Source organism: Rousettus aegyptiacus, unplaced genomic scaffold (assembly GCF_014176215.1).
Source record: "Rousettus aegyptiacus isolate mRouAeg1 unplaced genomic scaffold, mRouAeg1.p scaffold_m13_p_16, whole genome shotgun sequence".
Classification (NCBI taxonomy): Eukaryota; Metazoa; Chordata; class Mammalia; order Chiroptera; family Pteropodidae; genus Rousettus; species Rousettus aegyptiacus.
The window spans coordinates 26,537,444-26,557,562 of NW_023416291.1; the positions used below are offsets into that span (position 1 = coordinate 26,537,444).

General features: G+C 35.7%; 1 pseudogene; it reads left to right on the forward strand.

Annotated features, from left to right (window-relative positions):
• The first annotated feature begins 392 nt into the window (after positions 1–392).
• LOC118612558 lies at positions 393–511 on the forward strand (annotated as a pseudogene).
• Positions 512–20,119: the final 19,608 nt, after the last annotated feature.

Sequence of the window (20,119 nt, forward strand, 5' to 3'; positions counted from 1 at the left end):
TTAACTGTGACATTTATTATATCATTTCTGTTTTCAATTCATTATCCACAAGTAGCCATATAGGCCCAGACAACCATAAAGGCACCAAGAAATATGATTCTACCACATACCCAGAGGACAGAAAACTGGTAATATTTGGTAAATAGCACTAATGACTACTAGCTTTGATGCACCTATTACACCAACTCTACAATAAACTGGTTTTATATTATAAAGTGGACCGATAAACCAACAATGAGAATTTCATAGAAATTCATCATAAAGTCATAGCTTATATGATTTTAAAAGGACAAGTATTTCCCATTCTTTTCATCCTTCTCACCTTTCTTCCATTTCTTCAGAGAGACCTCTAATCACCTCATAAATGTTTAATAACAAAAAGGTAAAGCATGGTCTATGGTCACGGCGCCCTGAACAAGCCTGATCCTATCTGATCTCAGAATCTAAGCAGGGTCGGGCCTGGTTAGTACTTAGATGGGAGTCCACCTAGGAAGACCAGGTGCTATAGGTGTAAAAATTAATAAAAAATGAGGGATTGTAAACTGACAAGGTCTTTGCAATCTGTGAGGTCAACCACGGGTTGCTTTGCCTAAAAAAAAAAAAAAAGGTAAAGCATAATTAATTATTTGTTTGAAATTATTTGAGTATACTTGCATTCATCCATTCAACAAATTTATAGCACACCTACGTACCAATAGAATAAAATTTGCTCACCCTTAAACATTAGTCAAACAGCTTATAATTTCAACACTTGGCCTTTACGCAAGATAATGGTGTGCTAAAACAAAAACACCAGTGTGAGGAATTCAAACTTTTAGTCTTAAGCACATGTTCCAGATACGATAACTAAAGAAAATGGCCTTAATAGTAATATTAGATTTCTGAGGATAACTTTCACTTCCAAAGCCTGATTATATAGTTCGAACCCAATAATACTAAACTAAATCTAATGAAAACAGATCAGTTTACAATTATAATCTTGCTATCTGTTGAGTAATATTTGCAAGACACAACAAAAGCAATATTCAATCCTTTTCGGCTGTGACTAGGCAGTGAACAGAAATAAGAACTAGATTATATTTCAGATAATTTAAATAATGTGAAACAGAGGATAGGAGTTCTTCCAAATACTCCAGAGGTTTTGTTAACTTTATTAAATCAACTGAATAATCACTTCTCACCTATATTAGAGTTCCTTTAACTTCATTCCATGTGCACATATTTGCCCTCTTGCAAGTGTGTAGTGTGTGTGTGTGTGTGTGTGCGTGTGTGTGCATACAGATATCTAGAGAGGGGGGAAAGGGCATAAAGAAAGTATAATAAAAAGGGAGACTACACATGTGTATGGATCACTCCTTCCTTAATTTTGCAGTGAACCTAAAACTGATCTAAATATATAATCTTACTTTTTTAAATGGAAGCAAAAAAAAATTTTAAAAAAAGGCACAATATACAATTTCGACTTTATGACATCGTAGAAAAGGCAAAACTACAGAGACAATAAACAGGTCAGTGGTTGTCAGGGGCTGGAGTGGGGAAGAAGAGGGAGATAAAAGATGGAGCACAGGGCATTTTTGGGGCAGTAAAATCATTCTGTAAGATATTGTCATGGAGAATACATGACATTATGCATTTGCCAAAACTCATAGAACTGTACACCAAGTTAACCCCAATGTAAACTATGGACTTTAGTTAATAATAATATATCAATACTCATTCATGAATTATAAGAAATATACCACGCTAACATAAAATGTTAAATTGGGGAAGTTATTTATGGAGTGGAGAGGTGAAGGTAATGGATGTGGGAGCTCTAAGTATTTTCTGCTCAATTTTTCTGTAGATCTAAGGGTACTCTAAAAGGTAAAGTTCACTAATGAAAGAAAGAAAGAAAGAAAGAAAGAAAGAAAGAAAGAAAGAAAGAAAGAGAGAGAGAGAGAGAGAGAGAGAGAGAGAGAGAGAGAAGAGAGAAGAGAGAAGAGAGAAGAGAGAAGAGAGAAAGAAGACCGACGCAATAGAGAAAGCTAATCTCGAACTATCTACCATCGCTCCTCTCTCCCTCTTCTTCCCTCTGATATACTAAAAAAGAATAATAGAAATAAGAAAGTGAAGAGAAGCAGGCAAGCATAATGCATCCAGGAAGAATTGAGGGAAAAATAAGAAAGCATTATAAACAAAAAACCAAGAGCCTAAAATAAGATGGTAGAAATAAGAACGATCATAACAGCAGTCAAAACAAATGTGAATCAGCTAAAGGCCTATATTAATAAAAGCAACAAAATCCATCAATATGTTTATAAGATATACTAAATCAAAGAAAACAGATCTATTAAGATAAGATAATAAATCAAAACACTCCAAACTAATGCAAGGAGGATGAAAATAGAAGCAACTCTATTAATGTCAAAGTAGACATAAAAAAAAAGCGCCATTATTGGATTAAAGGGATAGTTATTGATAAGAATTACAATCCACCAAAACAGTATAACAACCATAAACACTTTCACATCAAATGACATTGCACTGAGTTGAAAAAGCTGGCAGAATGCCCAAATTTGACATATCCACCACCATACTTAGAAATTTTAACATACCTCTCTCAGAATTTGAATTAACATTCAGAAAACAAACATGCAAATAAGGATATAGAAGATTCGAATAACCCAATTAAAAATTAATCAATTATTTGACAAAATCCAGCATTCGTTTATGATAAAAACTCTCAGCAACATGGGAATATAGAGAATGTACCTCAACACAGTAAAGTCCATATATGACAAACACACAGGTAACATCATAATCAATGGGGAAAAGCTAAAAGCATTTCCCTTAAGATTAGGAACAGTCAATGATGTACATTTCACTGCTTTTATTCAACACAGTACTGGAAGTCCTAGCACAGCAGACAAGAAAAAGAAATAAAAGGTATCCAAATAAAAAGAAAGAAGTAAAACTATAGTTATTTGCAGATGATGTGATACTATATAAAGAGAACCCTAAAGATTCTACCAAAAAAACTATTAGAACTGAAAATTGAATTCAGTAAAACATTAAGATACAAAATTAATATTCAGAAATCAGGTGTACTGTATACTAATTGTGATTCTTTTCTTAACTTTTCTTTCTGATAACACCAGTAACAAACTATTAGAAAGAGAAGTTTTTTAAAAATCCCAGATGGTACACAATTATATCAAAAAAATAAAATAAAATATCTAGAAATAAATTTAACCAATAATGTAAAAGACATGTACTCAGAAAATTATAAGACACTGAAGAAGAAACAAATAAATGAAAGCATATACCATGCTCAGAGTTGAGAAGAATTAACAATGTTAAAATGTCCATACTGCCTAAAGCAATCTATAAATTCAGTGTAATCCTAATCAAAATACCAATGGCATTTCACAGAACTAAAACAAATAATCCTAAAATTTATAGGGAACCATAAAAGGTACCAAATAGTCACAGCAGTCTTGAAGAAGAACAAAGTCAAAGGTATAATGATACACATTATATCAAACTGTACTACAGGGCTATAGTAACGCCAAGGTACGCATAAAACAGACATGCAGATCAATGGAGAATAGAGAACCCAGAATAAACCCAGGCCTATGTGGTCAATTAATCTATGACAAAGGAGGCAAGAATATAAAATGGAGTAAATACAGTCTCTTCAACAAATAGTGTTAGGAAAACTGTACAGACATGCAAAAAAAATGAAACAACCACTTTCTTACGCCATATATAAGAATAAACTCAAAATGAATTAAAGACTTAAATGGAAGACCCGAAACCATAAAACTCCTAAAAGAAAACATAAACAGTAAATTCTTTGACATTGCTTTTAGTAATATTTTTTAAATGTATTTCCTCAGGCAATGGAAACAAAAGAAAAAAGTAAGCAAATGGGATTGTCATACTAAAAAAATTTTGCACAACAAAGGAAATCATCAACAAAACAAAAATACCCTAATAAATGGGAGAAGACAGTCACCAATGACATGTCCAGTAAGGGGTTAACATCCAATATGTATTTTAAAAACTCAATGACTCTACAATGACCAAAAAAACAAAACAAACAAAACAAAAAAAACAAAACAAAACAACAACAACAAAAATAATCCAATTAAAAAATGGGCAGAGGACCTGAATAGGCATTTTTTTCAAAGAGGACATACGATGGCCAATAGACATGAAATGATGCTCAATGTCACTTATCATCAGAGTAACGCAAATTAAAACTCCAATGAGATATCACATCACAGCTGTAAGAATGGTTATTATTAATAAATTAAAAAACAGCAAGTATTGGCAAGGATGTGGAGAAAAGGGAACTCTCACGTACTGTTGGTAGAATTGCAAACGGGTACAGTCATTATGGAAAACAGTATGAAGGTGCCTCAAAAAATTAAAAAATATAACTACTTTATGACCCACCAATTCCACTTCTGGGTATTTAGTCAGAGAAATCTGAAACACTAAATTTGAAAAGATATATGCACCCCTATGTTCACTGCAGCACTATTACCATAGCCAAGATTTGTGCATGTCAATAGACCACTGGATAAAGAAGATGTATATATACATGATAGAATATTACTCAGCCATAAAAAATAATGAAGTCTTACCATTTCTGACAACATGGACAAAACTAGAGGGTACTATGCTAAGTGAAATAAGTCACAAAGAGGAAGACAAATATCATATGATTTTCACTTACGTGTGGAATCTAAAAAAAGAAAATAAACAAACAAAACAGAAACAGACTCATAGATACACAGAATGAACTGATGGTTGCCAGATGGAAGGATGGCTAAGGAACTCGATGAAAAAGATGAAGGGATTAAGAAATACACTAAGTGGTGGAGAAACTTAATCCCACTGAAATTCCTTTGGCTTTTGAGGTTTTGTTTTTCCTTTTCTCTTCTTCCTCCTTCTTTAATAAGAAGTCAACGAGAGCCTTTGCTGACTCCTAGGAAGAGATGTGCCATCGAGGGGCCATCCCCAACCCAACGTTGCCTGTCCAGGGCTACATGGTCCTTTCTCACTGGCCTCTGCCAGATAAGTCTCCAGATGGGGTAGAGAGAGTCGGCTCCTTCAAGAGATCATTTTGTTTTATTATTCTTGTTTTGAATTTCAATCATAGTGCACACATCAAAAAAGGTGTCTTTAAAAACAAAGCAAAACAAAAATGTCCCTGAAATGTGTATTTGGGATTATGATAAGGCAATTGAAGAAATGAAATCTCAGGTACCCTGCTCTAAATTGTAACTCCTCTTCTCGTGAGACGGAGAATTGCTCTGGTGGATCAGTGTACAGATTTGTATATAGTGTCATTTTTCCAGAAATTCTTTTGGGGTATGTAAGGAATCACTATGTATAAACTGACCAAGTGCTTCTGTAGATAATGTCAGTGGAATAAATATTTGATGGGGCATAACTCAAGTCTAGTCTATTGGCTTGCCTTTATTACATGTAAATTTTGAATTATGTGACCAATGATTTAGGTTTTATTTTGTACTGCAGGGTTTGCTATTAATAATGATGAATGCCCCTCTTATGGCACACTCCTATTGGTATCTCAGCAAATGCAAATTTTCCTTTCATTTGCCCTACAACTCTTTTAGTGCACTTAGAAGGTGATTTGCTTTTTCACTGATGGTACTATTTCTTAGTGTTTTAAACTGCAACGTATCTTGCCTCATAATGCTTTAAATTATTATTTCATGTATCTCCAAATAAAAGGCACTTGTCTAACATTCTTTAGGAATCATGCCGCTGCTATTCCTAAACCAGTTATGCTCTTCTTTCTAGTACGACTTCCTATTCCACCTCGTAGTGAAATCTGCATATCATCTTTTCCATCCAAAAATGTCTGAATGCTTACAGAAACAAATTTCATCACACTTAAACAATAATTTAATGAAAAATGTAATTCTAACAAAACTTTTTTTGAACAATTCGATACATTTTTTTCTAAATAAAAAACAGTCATGGTGGTAGGGAAGAAACTAACCTAGCAAATAGTAAAACACGCCCAAAGCTACAGTAATTTTAAAGGTGTGACATTACCAGAAGAAGAAAATAGATCAAAGAAATAGAATAAGGAGTTCAGAAATGGACACGTATGTAAATGGGAATCTAGTGTATAAAGAGTGTGATATTCAAATCAGTAAGAGAAAAATGGATGTACTGGTTACCTTTTTTGGAGAAACACATCCTACCCCAAAATGCAATATATTAAAATAACGATCACTTAATTCCTGATTTGTTGGGTTGTCAATTTGGGCTGGAGTAAGCTGGGTGGGTTTTGAGGTCTGAGCCAGGTTTGGCTGATCTTGACTCAGCTTGCTCCTGGGTCTGCAGCTAGCTGGTAGGTCATCTGGAGCTAACTGGTTTAAAATGGCCTCATTCGTATATCTCATGATTCACTGGGGAAAATGAGGTAGAGTAGGTCATACATCTCTTATCCAGAAAGCTAATTTGGGCTTGTTTGTACAGCAGCAGAGTTCCAAGAGCAGCAAACACTAGGCCTCAATAACAGAAACTTTCAAGTCTCTGCTTTACATCATGTTTGCTCTTGTCCCACTGGCCAGAGCAAGTCCTATGTCCAAGCCCAGAGCCAGTGGAGGAGAACACTACCAAAGAAGAGCTTGACTACAGGGAGCAGGGAGCAAAGCGGGGCCATTACTGCCCTCAATCGCCATAATGAATTATTCATTAACAAAGGAGGCAGGAAAAATCTAACCATTTGAGTGGAAGGTAGGTTAGATTACTATTTTATAACCAAATAAATTCAGAGTATTAAAAATTAAATGTAAAAATGATCATTTTAATAATAAAGCTGACAAATGATGTGGAGAAAATATTTATAACATATATTCAAAGAATTAAGAGCCATAGTATAAAACAGATCTTAGAAATAAATAAGAAAAAGAAAACACCTCTGTTAAAGCAGTGGGGAAAATTATAAATGGATAATTCATAGAATTAACATAAATGGACATTAATCAAAAGAATATATGCCCAACATCAGTAATAATCAAAGAAATACAAATAAAACCGAAACCAAGGTATCAATGTTTGCCAACTATTTTGACAAAATTTAATGGTTAATGTCAAGTGCTGAAGAGTATGTGGGAATAGAACGTAAACTCACATAAAATTTCTAAAGAGCAAATTAGCACTCTATATCAAAAATGTTCATTTACATATCCTTTGATCCATAAATTTAATTTCTGAGAATTTATCCAAAAAATAGGTATAAAAGAAGTAGATAAAATATATGTAATTTTTAGTTTTTATAAAAACTAAAAATTAGAAACAACTTCTCCATTAATACAATTAAATCGTGAGGTATATAGGCAATACAATACTATGCAGCATTCAGATGCATAGAATAGATCTTTATGTATTGCTACAGAACGATATCCATGGTAGTTTATTGAAAGACATATGTAAATTAAAGAAAATATAACCCAAGTTATGTGTAAATTTTTGTCATTTGCTTAAAAAATTATAGAAGAATATTTACCAGACTGGGGGCGGGGGGGGGGGCAGGGAGGGTGGTTTATTTCCTCTCTTCTGTTCACAATTTTTTAACAGTAATAAGCTGTCAACAAATTTTTTTTTGCAACGTAATTAATAACTACTGTGCTTTTAAAAGAATCACCTCAAAGAATTCTTTGGCCAAAAATATTTTTATGCTACAGCATTCTGGACATTTTAAACAGTGTAGGTAAAAGTTTGTGAGCTCTAAAGACAGGAAGTGTGATCATGGACAATGCAGAATGCTACTCCTAGTAACAATGGAGAACATAAAATTTTGAAGGTCTCAAAGAAGAGAGGTCATTAGAAGAAAAGATATTTAAAGCACAGTATAAGCTAAAGTCTCATAGAGCAAGAATCATTCAGTAGGTCTGAAATGAAATGAAACTAGTAAGATTAAGAGAGAAAAGAGGGCACTTTAGGAATCCAGTCTTCCACCGAAGTCTGTCTATATTCTGTAAATTTGTGTCATCTTTGAGTGCCAAATTTTCATCCATCTCTGTATAAACCAATTAAGAGTTACATAAGTGAAGTAAACAAAAATCTGTGGCCCTAACTAATACTTGAAGTAATTCTGGACTTTCATTAATGCCAGAGCTGATTTCAGCAATGAAATTCTCTCTCTCTCTCTTTACACAGGAGGGTGAGGGCTTGCAGCAGAGGCCAACAAACACATTCTTCTAATTGCTTAGGCACAGTTCCACAACGACCAGATTGTTAATTCACAAATTTGGAAATAATTGCCATGAGGAAATTAAGGCCTCATAGGTCAAGCTAACAAAAAGCCAAACTCAATGACATTTATTAAACATGAAAACGTTTTTTAGATGAGGAAGGTGTGCTGTTTGGCAAACAGGATAAACTGACGGTGACCCGAAATGGCTATTTCATTTTGAAGATGCATTTGAATCTCTTGTGCTTCTATCTTATCATTTCTCAAATAGGAATACTGTTCATTTGTAAGTGCTATCTCACCTTTAAGGCTTTTGCAGAAAAAAAAAAAATGTGTGGTAGAAAAGCATAGATTTCGGAATCTGAATCTGCATCCTAATATCCTCTTCTGAAAAATGAATAAAGTATTATTCACTTCATAGGACGCTATGAGGATTAAATGTGATGATATATACGTAGAGTCTAGAATGTTATAAATATTTAGTAAATATTTTTCTTTCCATTCCCTTCCTCCGGCCATTCATTCTTACTTCCTTATGTGACTTCCAGGGTCTTCTCTGGTTATTCGCATCTTTCAAAGCCCAGCTCAAAACTCACCTCCGATACCAAGTTACTTTTCCTTCTCATTTAGTGTCTGCACCACATGAGTTACTTGCATGCTTGGAGGATGGGGGGTGGGGGGGAAGTTGCTGGTTCACTTACAGTTTGAAATGAGCTCCCACTCTGTGGCCAAGAATTTCCTTGTCTCTTCGACTAGATCAGAAGTTCTCATGCTCTGGGACATTACCTTAAATTTCTTTGTCTCCCCCAACAGTACCTAGCATATAGTAATATGTAATAATTAATCATGGGCTTACATTGCTTAACTGAGAGATTTTATGTAAGGCATCCAAAATGTTGTCATAAATATTTTAAAGGCAGTTTGGTGCATAAATGTCAATCACGAGCACCAGCGCTCTGTGGATAGTTTCTGAAGGAAGGAAGAAGCCAGTCTTCAATCTGTTCTCACGAAATGATATTCATATCATGATCTTCCAACATAATTAAATGTTTCTCAAAAAAATCCCCTATGTGTTTCTGAGGCTTGAACTCCAGTTCTATTATATTTACACAAAAGCTTCTTTCAGGTGATGTGTTAGATAACATGTTTTTGTATAATTGAAGAACCAATATGTATGTTTTTGAATATATGGTTAACTTAAAATATACTTTGACTTAGAAAGTAAATTGTTTAACATATAAACCTTGTCTTAAAAAAAACGAGTTTTAAATTCATTTTCAAAAATTATATTTTTGCAAATTTTATTTATTAACCAGAAATCTTTGTTTTCTCTTAACCTGATATAAAAGACAAAAAGAGCAATCCAGGCATTGTACCAACATTTTCATCATCATTGTATAATGGGTATTTTTCACAAAGAAACAGCTTTTGTTCCCTGGCAGTAGAATGATTTTAAATTTACTCTTCATTACCTGAATATTTAATTTTTAGTTTTACATTTTCTATTCATGTCATAAATGATTAAGAGTGGATATTACACAGATAAATTTGTGTAACAACTATGGTAAACAGTATGGAGGTTACTCCAAAACTTCAAAATAGAACTACCACATGACCCAGCAACTACCTACTGCTGGGTAGTTATCTGAAGAAATCTGAAATACTAATTTGAAATGATATATGCACCCTTATATTCATTGCAGCATTATTTAAAATAGCCAAGGTATGAAAGCAACCTAGGCGTCCATCGACAGATGAATGAATAAAGAAAGTGAAGTATATATACATAGGAATATTGCTCAGCCATAAAAAGGAATGAAATCATGCCATTTGAGACAACATGGATGGACCTACAGGGTACTATACTAAGTGAAATAAGTCAGAAAGAAAAAAAATATATAGCATATGATTTTTACTGATATGTGGAATCTAAAAAAAACAACAACAAATTAACAAGTAAAACAAACAAACTTATAGATACAGGGGCAAACTGATGATTACTAGCTGGGAGCAGGGTTGAAGCAATGGCAAAAATGGTGAAAGAGGTTAAGAGCACAAATTGTCAATTACAAAAAAAAAATAGTAATGGGAATGTAAATTATAGCATAAGGAATATAGTCATTAATATTATAATAACTATATATAGTGCCAGATGGATACTAGACTTATGATGGTGATCACTTCATAAGGTAAAAAGTGTCTAATCACTGTATTGTACTCCTGAAACTAATATTGTACATTAACTACAATTTAAAAAAAAAATTAAAAAAAAACATTTAAAAAAGAGTAGATACCACAATAGAATGATTTTAAAAAACCAAATACATTTAAAAAAACAAAAGTGGATAACACCAAAGACCATGTGTGTATATGTACATAAACACCTAAGCAAGTAAATGTATAAAAGGCTATAATGATAAATACATACTGTTTTTAGTGGTGACATCTGGAAATAAGTATAAAACCTATTGGAATGGTGATAAAAGTCGATAAACAAGGCTTTGTGAGGTGATTTAAATAGATTTGAAACATTTAGTGGAAAATATCTTCTACGCGGTTTACTCAGATAAAACTATGGGTACAATGCAGTGTAATTTTTACAACCGGCCCTGACTGACATGATAAGGTGACTAAAATGTAACCTCAAGGAATTATTAAAAATAAAAATAAGAGGACATTGTAGAACAGTCCAAAGAACTGACTTTGATGTTGGTTAGTTCTGGGTTCAAATCCAGAATCTTCCACTTTCTTTTTAAGCTTCAGTTTCCTTGTTTAAAAAAGGAGAAAAACAAAGAGTAAAATATCTGGCTCTAAATTTACATTTAACATTTTCCCCTTATAACAAATTCCTGAACTGCTTTTGGGAGCAGGCTAGAAGTCTGAGAAAAATTAGAGGTCTGTCAGAAACGAAACTAAAAGTTGGCTTGAAATCCAAGAAAAGCCATTTCGGTTTCCTTCTAAGCAAATATTAATATTAACAACTCTATTTACTAGCGAGCATGAGTGAAAGACTTAAAGCTGTGCTCTGTGGTCCTGGCTGATAACCACTGAGCCCTTCCAGAGGCAGCTGAGCTGTTCTGGCCCCAGAAACACTATTATCAAGAAATTAGAGCCAACGATTTCAGAGCCACAGCAGCTACACAAAGGTGCGTTTATGAGAACACTGTGTCTTAAAGGATTCTTAACAGATACACAATGTCTTTCACAGGCTTTTAGGAACATAATGAGATGAGTCACTAAACTAGAAGGATAAGAAAGAATCTAAGACGAGAAAAAGGACTGAAGTTTATAAATGACCTAGGCATGGGGGCAGTAAGAAGTACTGCAAAGTGGTCATAGGTTTGTGACTTAAAGGAGTGCAAGCCAAATATCATGAGGAAAAAAAAAATAAGATTTCAGGAAAGTGAATAACAGATATTTTTAAGTTCTAAAAGCAATTGATTTGCCTCATTTAGAAGTACTACAAAGGTAATATCTCAAGGTGGACAGAACTGATCTTTCAGTGATTTTTATCAGCCTCTGGGAATCCTACTGTAAACTCCTTAAAAACATAACCTTGTTACAGTAGACTATCTCTTCCAGGTATTCAGTAAATTACGTGTAATTTCCGAAGGAAAAGTTGTGTTCTGAGCTGTGGAGGTGGAGCCGTGTTGCCAGGGAACAAGGTGGTATCAGGGATGAGTCCCTCATAATCAGCCTCCATATGCCCCTTGTGATGAGGGGGTTGTGCTGCCATCACCAACAATTCTAGGGCGGCAACTGGGTATAAATCACTCCAGTCGGGGATTTTTCATAACACATTTTTAAGCTGGCTAGTCCCTCTTATGTCCAAGTAAAGCACCCATGATCTACAGTCAGCGCTGCTGAGGGGAAATATTTTGCCATCTCCTGGTCTCCATGGAAGGGATTTCCCCTAAGCCTCTCTCCACTTACTTCCTCTGCTGTTGGTAAATTTAGAAAATATATCTAACCTATAGCTTAGCTCCACTCCCTTCTTCTCCTCAGAGGGAACCCACCCTCCTGCCCTTCCTGCATTCCCACTTGTCAGTACTTCTCTGCCTTAGTATTTACCCAGGTAGAGACATCAGCCCTGGTCTGGACTGCCAGTGTCCAGGTGGGTAAATCAAACTAATCCTGGGGTTCAGTTAAGAGAACCATTTGACTCCCTGTTAACCATATCCTCCAACGTGACCTCTACTTATAATAAAGAGGATTTCTTTAGACTTCACACATTTTTTTAATTGATCGAATTATTAAAGACTGGGTGGAAAAGGCGGGTGCATTGATTGAAAGCCCCTCAGAAATCTTAACAAGGGTGCTCAAATATGATGAATTTAACTCTAGCCCAAATATTACACAAAGATTCCTAACCTGATGTCTTTGGTGGGCTCCAAGATGCCTGTGGACCCCCTGAAAACTTATACAAACCCTTCATGTAAGTGTATGTTTCTGTTCTTAAGAAAGGTTAAGAAACACTGCCTAATTACTGACAGCAATAAAAAAAAATCCTCTATTATTTATATCTTTATTATTTATATTATTTATATCTGGCCTATAGCAGTCAGTTTGTTTTGTTTTTAGTTTTTATGATAGTCATTTGGCTAATTCATTACCATATTTAGGATAAATAAAATCAAGAGATTTTCCTTAAGTTTAGAGAGTTTGTTCAATTTGTGTGTGTGTGTGCATTGTAAAGAAAGGCCAAATATTGAATAGCTTGCTGCAAACTAAAAATTTACCATGCAGATAGAGAGAAGACTCCAAATTTCACAGTCTTGACTATTGAGTAAAATATAATTACATACACACACACATACATATACATGCATATGTATGTATATGTACACAAAAAGTACCCCAGAAAAGTGCAAAAAGTGTCCTGTAAAAAACTGCAGGCTTGATCATGGGCAGGTCTAGATTCCATGATTGAGAAATTACTGTAATTAATTACTTCAACCAGTGAAAACTTGAGGAGAACCAACAGAAACAAACCCCAAATTACTCAATAAACCCAAAGCATTTGAGTTTCTCACATTAAAAATAAACCAAGCTAAAAATGAGCCAAACATTAAAAAATTACAAGCCTCACAAAGAAGGAATCTGTCCTAAGGGAGAGTCAGCAGATGCAACCACAGGAAAATGAACACCTCCCAAAGCCTAAGAGTAGAACAATCTGAGAAACTATACAATTAGTATGTCAGAAGTTATTAAAGAAGGGATAATAATAACTAAAACTTATTTAGTGCTTAATTTGTAAAAATATAGTCACTGACATTAACGGAGAGGTTAAATGGCTCAGATAAATTTGAAGAAATTAGTAGAAAAGGTACACTATGGCTCTTTCACACAATCCCAAAGGCTAAAGACTGTGGGTGATGCTGGTGCTTAGGACAGGCAGAGAGGACAAGGATAGAGACAGGAATTGGTTTTGAATACCAAGCTGGGCCTTCTAGTCAAGGACATAATAATGAAGTTCCTAGAAGAGAGCATTCTAGTTTCCTTCCTTGACTTCTTTCTGGAGCCATTTCTTGAGGATAAGTTATTAAAAATGCCACCCTTTCAGAGACATGAAAGAAGTAACCAGTCAACCAGTTCCAAGGTATCCTTGGCTAGTGGGAATCATAATGACTCATTGATCTAGATGTTGAATGCTCCAAGGAATCCACTCATGGATGTCATCATCTGGGCAAGGCATGCATTATCTGAGGCAAGACTACTTAGGAAACAAATCAGTGAACCTTACTCCCTCCTTGCAAGGTGCCTTGGCCCAGTGCCTATGTTTATGCATCTGGTCCCTTCCTTCCATAGTGGCAATTTCTCTGTCCCTTCTCCCAACTGGCTGCTGCTAATCAACGATATTTTGCTGCCACCCTGGGTAACACGGCTAAAGCCTTTAATGCCATCTCCAAAGCACAGCACAACTTTCACACTCTGACCTAGGAAGAGACAAAACTCTGTCTCCTGATCAGGAATTCCCTGATCATTTTTTAAATTTATTTATTTATTTATTTGTTTGTTTGTTTGTTTTCCCTTGATCATTTTAAAGATCTACACCTGGTGTCATTGCAGAGCACTTGGGATTCTACTGCAGCCACCACAATGTTTTTTAAACCAGCAAAATAAAGTGAATTAAATCTAAGGAAGAAAAAGAAAATACTAGATATACCAGGCAAGGATTAAATAACATAGATTTTCGGGGGGGAAAAATAGTAGGAAAGGAAAGATCGATAACAATTATTAAAAAGAAAATTTTACCACAAAGGTAAACCAATCCCAAACCTGTGTGAGCCTAAGATAGAGCTTCAATTTTTTCAAAGTGAAAATTGGCAGAATTACAAAGAGAGAAAAACAAATCTACGGTCTCAGAAATTTTATACATCTCTGTCAGCGACAGATAATTAACAGTCAATAAAATAAATGATATGTAAGAATAAAAAATATTAAATTCTCAACTCCCAAATAATCCCCTTTAGAGAAAAGACTAAGTCCTCTCCCTGCCTTATGAATAACTGTTCTGAGAGAAAACTGAAAAACAACCAGACTCTACAGGGACCAGCCAAATGAGGCCAGTTTTACCTTGCACCTGAGAAAAAAGTCAGGACTAGAAACCGTGTCGGGGCTTTAAGAAACAACACAAAAAAGAAAACTGAGAGCCCAGTTTGACACTGTAGAGAAAGAACGGTGACCACAGCACTTAAAAGGGGGTGGGATTCCTCAAGCTAGGTACTCACTGATTGCAAGGAACTAAGTTTCCAGACTCAGTGGAACAGACAGCTAAAGGAAAGGCAATGGGCTTCAGGCTGATCAGTCTTATCTGGCAGAAGTTTAATTAGGCCATATCAGATGATTTTGACATTCAAGCCAGACCTTGTTGGTCATCAGAATAGTGAAGATGCTTTCGGGAAGGGAGAATTTTGAACTTCTGCAGATCAGATTGAAGATTCCCATCCCCTATTTCTATTCCCTAACCAGGCTTACAGGGAACAACAGACTTTCACAAAGTAGAGATTTTCATTCTTAACACACCATAGCCTGTCTCTTTGCCAGTTCACCCCAACATCTCACTTTATAGGCAAGAGGAAACTAACGTGCTTTTAGAACAGTCTCTAAATAGATTTTGGGATTAATAACTCAAATGGGTTAATTCTGTTATTAAGAATCTCAAAGAGGGGAGGTTCATTTTTCAGATGAATGGTAGGTAGAAATAAAAGTCTGGAGTCCCTACCCCCACACACATAAGCCATGTCTCCAAACTCAGGTTACAAGAAATGAGGGCAGAAAGATTAAATGTCTGGTTTAGCCAGTGAGCTGCCATCTCCAAGACTAGAACTCCAAGGTCTCTGGGCCACTTCCTCTGTATCGCACGCACTGTTGCATTATTTCCTATTTTTCCACTCAAGCTAATCATTACATGAAATTTGAAAAATAATGACCAGGCTGAAGAATGTAAAGTTTTCAGGTAACTGAGGACATTTATAAAGAGTCAAGAGAATGAAATTATTAAATATTAAAATATTTCCTCATATATAAAATAGATATGAACACCAACTATTAGGATTAATATCCTGCTTCATATTGCATTTGGCTGATAGTTGCATCAAAATGAGATATGCTCAATATTTTTTTTTTGTTTTTGGGTTTTAAGTTTTCAGCAAAACCACCTGAAATGGCAAGAAATGAGTCAATCAATAAACGAATCAATCCAGAACCTATATGTTTTTGTCAGAGCATTAAAATATACATTTATTTATAATTTTAATAAAATGTAATGGAAATAAGATACCTTTCATAAGAATGAAACATATAAAGGGCTAAACTAAAGATATGTTTGTTACAGCAGTTGGCTTGTTCTGCTGTATATTCATTTGTTATATGTTCATTTCTGCTATTTGTTCATTTTTATGCTCTACGGCAGAGACTGGTAAACTTTTTCTGTAAAGGGCCAGATAGTAAGTATGTCCAGCTTGATAAGCCATATAATCTCTGTTGCAATTAATCACCTCTGCCACTGTAACAAGGACAGCCACGGATGATATGTAAACACATGAGCATAGTGGCTAGAATTGGAGTTAGACTGTAGTTTGCAAGATCTCTGCTCTACAGTACAAACCATATTGTGTGGCAAGACAGGACAGCTTACCAAAGTGAAGTATACAATTTAAACTAGTTGACTGATATTTTTGTATGCAATTAAACTTATTTCTTCTTTTTATAACTTGTTTGTATAGCTTATTTCACTCAGAAGAGTATAAACTTTTTTGATGATGGGTACAATACTTTATTTAGTATGCTCCCTGAACTTCATACCAGATAACACATCCCAGAGAAAATACAGCATGGCCTTCACTGTTAAACCCATAGGAATTCAAATTCTGATCTTGCCATCGATTATCTATGTGATGCTGGACGAGCTATTGACTCTGAGTTTCCATTTCTTCACCTGTGAAAATGGAGATAATATCTACTTCATAGTGAGGATTAATTTAATATAGATTAAGTATTAAATCACTAAAACTCAACCACTGGAAAGCCTTGCATTTTTCTTAATAAGTTTCTCTTTAGAATGATGCTTGAGAAAGTGTACCTATATCTGGTCACAGACAAATGGCAGTAAAAATTCTCCTGGCTCCCTTCAGCTTAAAATGTTACCACATGTGGTGGTAGTAACTGTTTCTACTCACATCCACAGAAGGCAATTGTTTGCTTACTAAGATGATGTAACAGTTTCCGCTTGCTATTTTTGTATAAATACTAATTCAACATGGACTCGAAAGGCTAATACAAACTTAAAACCAATTTATTTGGAATGCAACTCCTTAACGATCCACTGATAGAAGAAAGTTTGTTCTATGGTAATCACCATGATTTACTGGGCGTCTTGGTTTACAGTATTGCAGAGTTTACAACCCCAATATTACAAGGTGAGAGGCAAGCAACAGGCATTGAAAGCGATGTTCCAGGCTTTATTTGTCTGCTTGCTGATTAAGATTAATTGGCATTATGTAGCTAGTATTTCTTCCAATTAAAATGGAAACAAACGAGGTGAGTTTCAATATCTAAAACACTGGAAGTGTGTTATTTTGGTTAGGATAATGATGATCCACACATCGAGGGCCACACGGCTGAGGTCAGAGGTCATACTGCCACAAAGCCAAAGGGTAGACATTAAAAGGATGCTTGATCCATGAGAACATTCTACCATGGTTTTTTTTTTTTTTTCTGGATGTTATAGAAGACATTAAGTGAAATCTGAGAAAATAAGCCTCCTGGTGCCTATAGAGTAATACAATACTCTATATAACCTTGAAGTAACAATCATATCATAATTTGTGAACACCCAAGGGGAGGAAACTTATTGTGGTCCTACTAAGGTTACAGATCACATGAGAAGTAAAGGAAAGACTAAAAATAAACAATGAACACCTAAGGGGGGAAAAAGGTTTCCAAAAGATTTCTCCTTGATAGGTAATCAATTTGGGATGGTAGAGGAGACCACTGTCACTGGAGCTGAATTCCTTCAACACGTTTATTCCTAACCCCCTCAGAAGGCTCTGGGTCACTGCCCATACCAAACAAGCTATCAGAGATTGCTGGGAAAGGCCAGCTAATTCCAATTCTAGCCAGAGTGGCAGGTAATTGGCAAGGTAAACAGGCTTGAGGAAAGTTGTACAACACATTCTACTTCAAATATAAATGATTTTTAAATATCCATACCCCATTTCCTTTTGCTAGCTCTAAGTTGAGAGCTTCAATCCATGCATAAATTTGCTCCTGTCTGAGATCTGCTCACTGATAACAATACTTAACAGTTTATTAAACAACTTGGCACTTCTATTCATCTCATTTCACCTTCATCACAATCGCTCAGGGTAGATTGTATGTCCACTTAAAATGAGTAGAATGAGCCTCTGAGAGGTTTGGAAAGTGACTGAAGACACACAAGTAGAGCCAGGATTCAAGCCAAGGCTGTTGATGCTGAAGTTTGTGTCCTTTCAGCTCTGTCACAAGCCACTGAAATGTTTGCTTACTCTTACTTTAGTGTCTGTCACAGAGTGACAGAACATTCGTTAACAGGTAAGTGCTGATCGGCTACACATGGACTCCTACTAAAAATAAAAGAATTTTATTCATAAATTATGAAAATTATATGAGAAATACCTGAATAGACTGCATTTGTGAAATGTATAAAACTTGGAAAAAATGGAAACCAGGGAACTGGTTTTCTTGTGCTGTTTCTTCTTTAGCAGAATCAAGACAATAACCTGATTTCCTTCCCAGTCATTTTCCATCCCTTCCTCCCCTCGGAGCAGGACCTTCTCCCACTCTCTGGCCACAGAAAAGTCTCTAGCTTAAATTGACCAACTGCCTTCATAGAACCAGTTCTACTGAGTTTCTGCAAGTCCTCCACTTGCAGAAATCCCCAGAATTTCCCCAACCTATTTCTGGAGCAGAATTTCTATTTCTAAAGGGCTTAGGGGCAGCAGTCTTATCTGAAAGAGACAATTGAAACTCAAACATTATAGCACTTTACATAAAATGGAAAACGCATCATTGCCTATATCAAAAAGGAGAGTCAAGAGCCCCCCAGACCCGCTTCCTGGGAAGACCTCAGCTCTCGCCTCTGCTTTGCTTCCTTCACGGCACCTTCCTACCTGCCACTTGGACATGGATCTTGTTTTTCTTGTCCAACTATTTACATTCTCAGACTTGTTAAGATGTGAAAAGAAAATGAGGGCAGATTTTATGTAACAGGCTGCAGGCCCCACCCTAGCCCCAAGTTTGTTATTTTTCTCAAAAACAGGTAGCTCAGCCTGCAGTATTTGACAAAATCTAAGAAAAGGGTCATTTCCGGAGCTTCTCCTTCAACTCTGCAGGGTTATTTTAAATTTCGATTATTATCAGACAGTTGTTTATACAGCCTAGGAACACTGAGACTGTTCTCCCAGGTCAATGTGTCAAAAGACCAAAGTTATCTCCTCTTTCAGCCACCACCACCCTTGCCTTGTGTCATCCATCTTCAGCTTATACGTAAGGTGAAAGGCTGTAGTTCAGGACTCTCTTCCATTGCAGATACTAGAGGGCTGAACGTGGGTCTCTGCAGCCTGCCCGCCTGCTCACCACATAGCAGCCATATGACCTTGTATAAGCTCCTCACTCCATTAGGCCTCATTGTCTCCATCTATCAAAAGAAAAATTTATAGTACTCATCTCACAGAGTGTTGTGAGGATGACATTAAAGAATCCATGTAAGCTGCTTAGCACAGAACCTGCGTTTGTAAGTGCTCAACAAATGGCTGCTGTACCGTTACTCCCAATCATCCTTTTCCTAAAGTCTCGTCTTATGAGAGGCCTGAGTGTTGCGATGTTTAAATTTTAATAAATGCTCAATTATAACAGATGTCATCTATGAAAGAATTTGAGTATGAGCTTGTTTCCAGTGCAATGATACTTTCTACCACTGGCTTTTGGTGGGAACCCAGAGATATGTTCTCCTCAGGAGCCACACATAAAGAATACCATTAGTTCTACCAAGATCATCCAGCCCTGTGGAAGTCAATCTCCTGCCTACTTTAATCCTTGAAATCCCTTTATGTGAGAGCAAAACCCTTCATCTCTTAATTGAAGATAATGCTTAAACTCTGAAGATTCTCCTGTGCACACTCTCTGGCACTACAAACACCATGAATACAAGTGATGCTTTGTTTCCTCATAAAACGTCTCAGTACTACCATAAGAAATGAAGAGGAAGTAAAAGCCTAAAGGGAAAATAATTTGTTTACTGTACGTTCCTGTCTATTTAGACAAAGACGTCAGTATCTGTCTTCCCTGTGCCCCTCCTCAGTGTAAGAGTGGTGGGGAGTTTCTTCCCTTCTCCTCATCATGGTTAACTCCTCA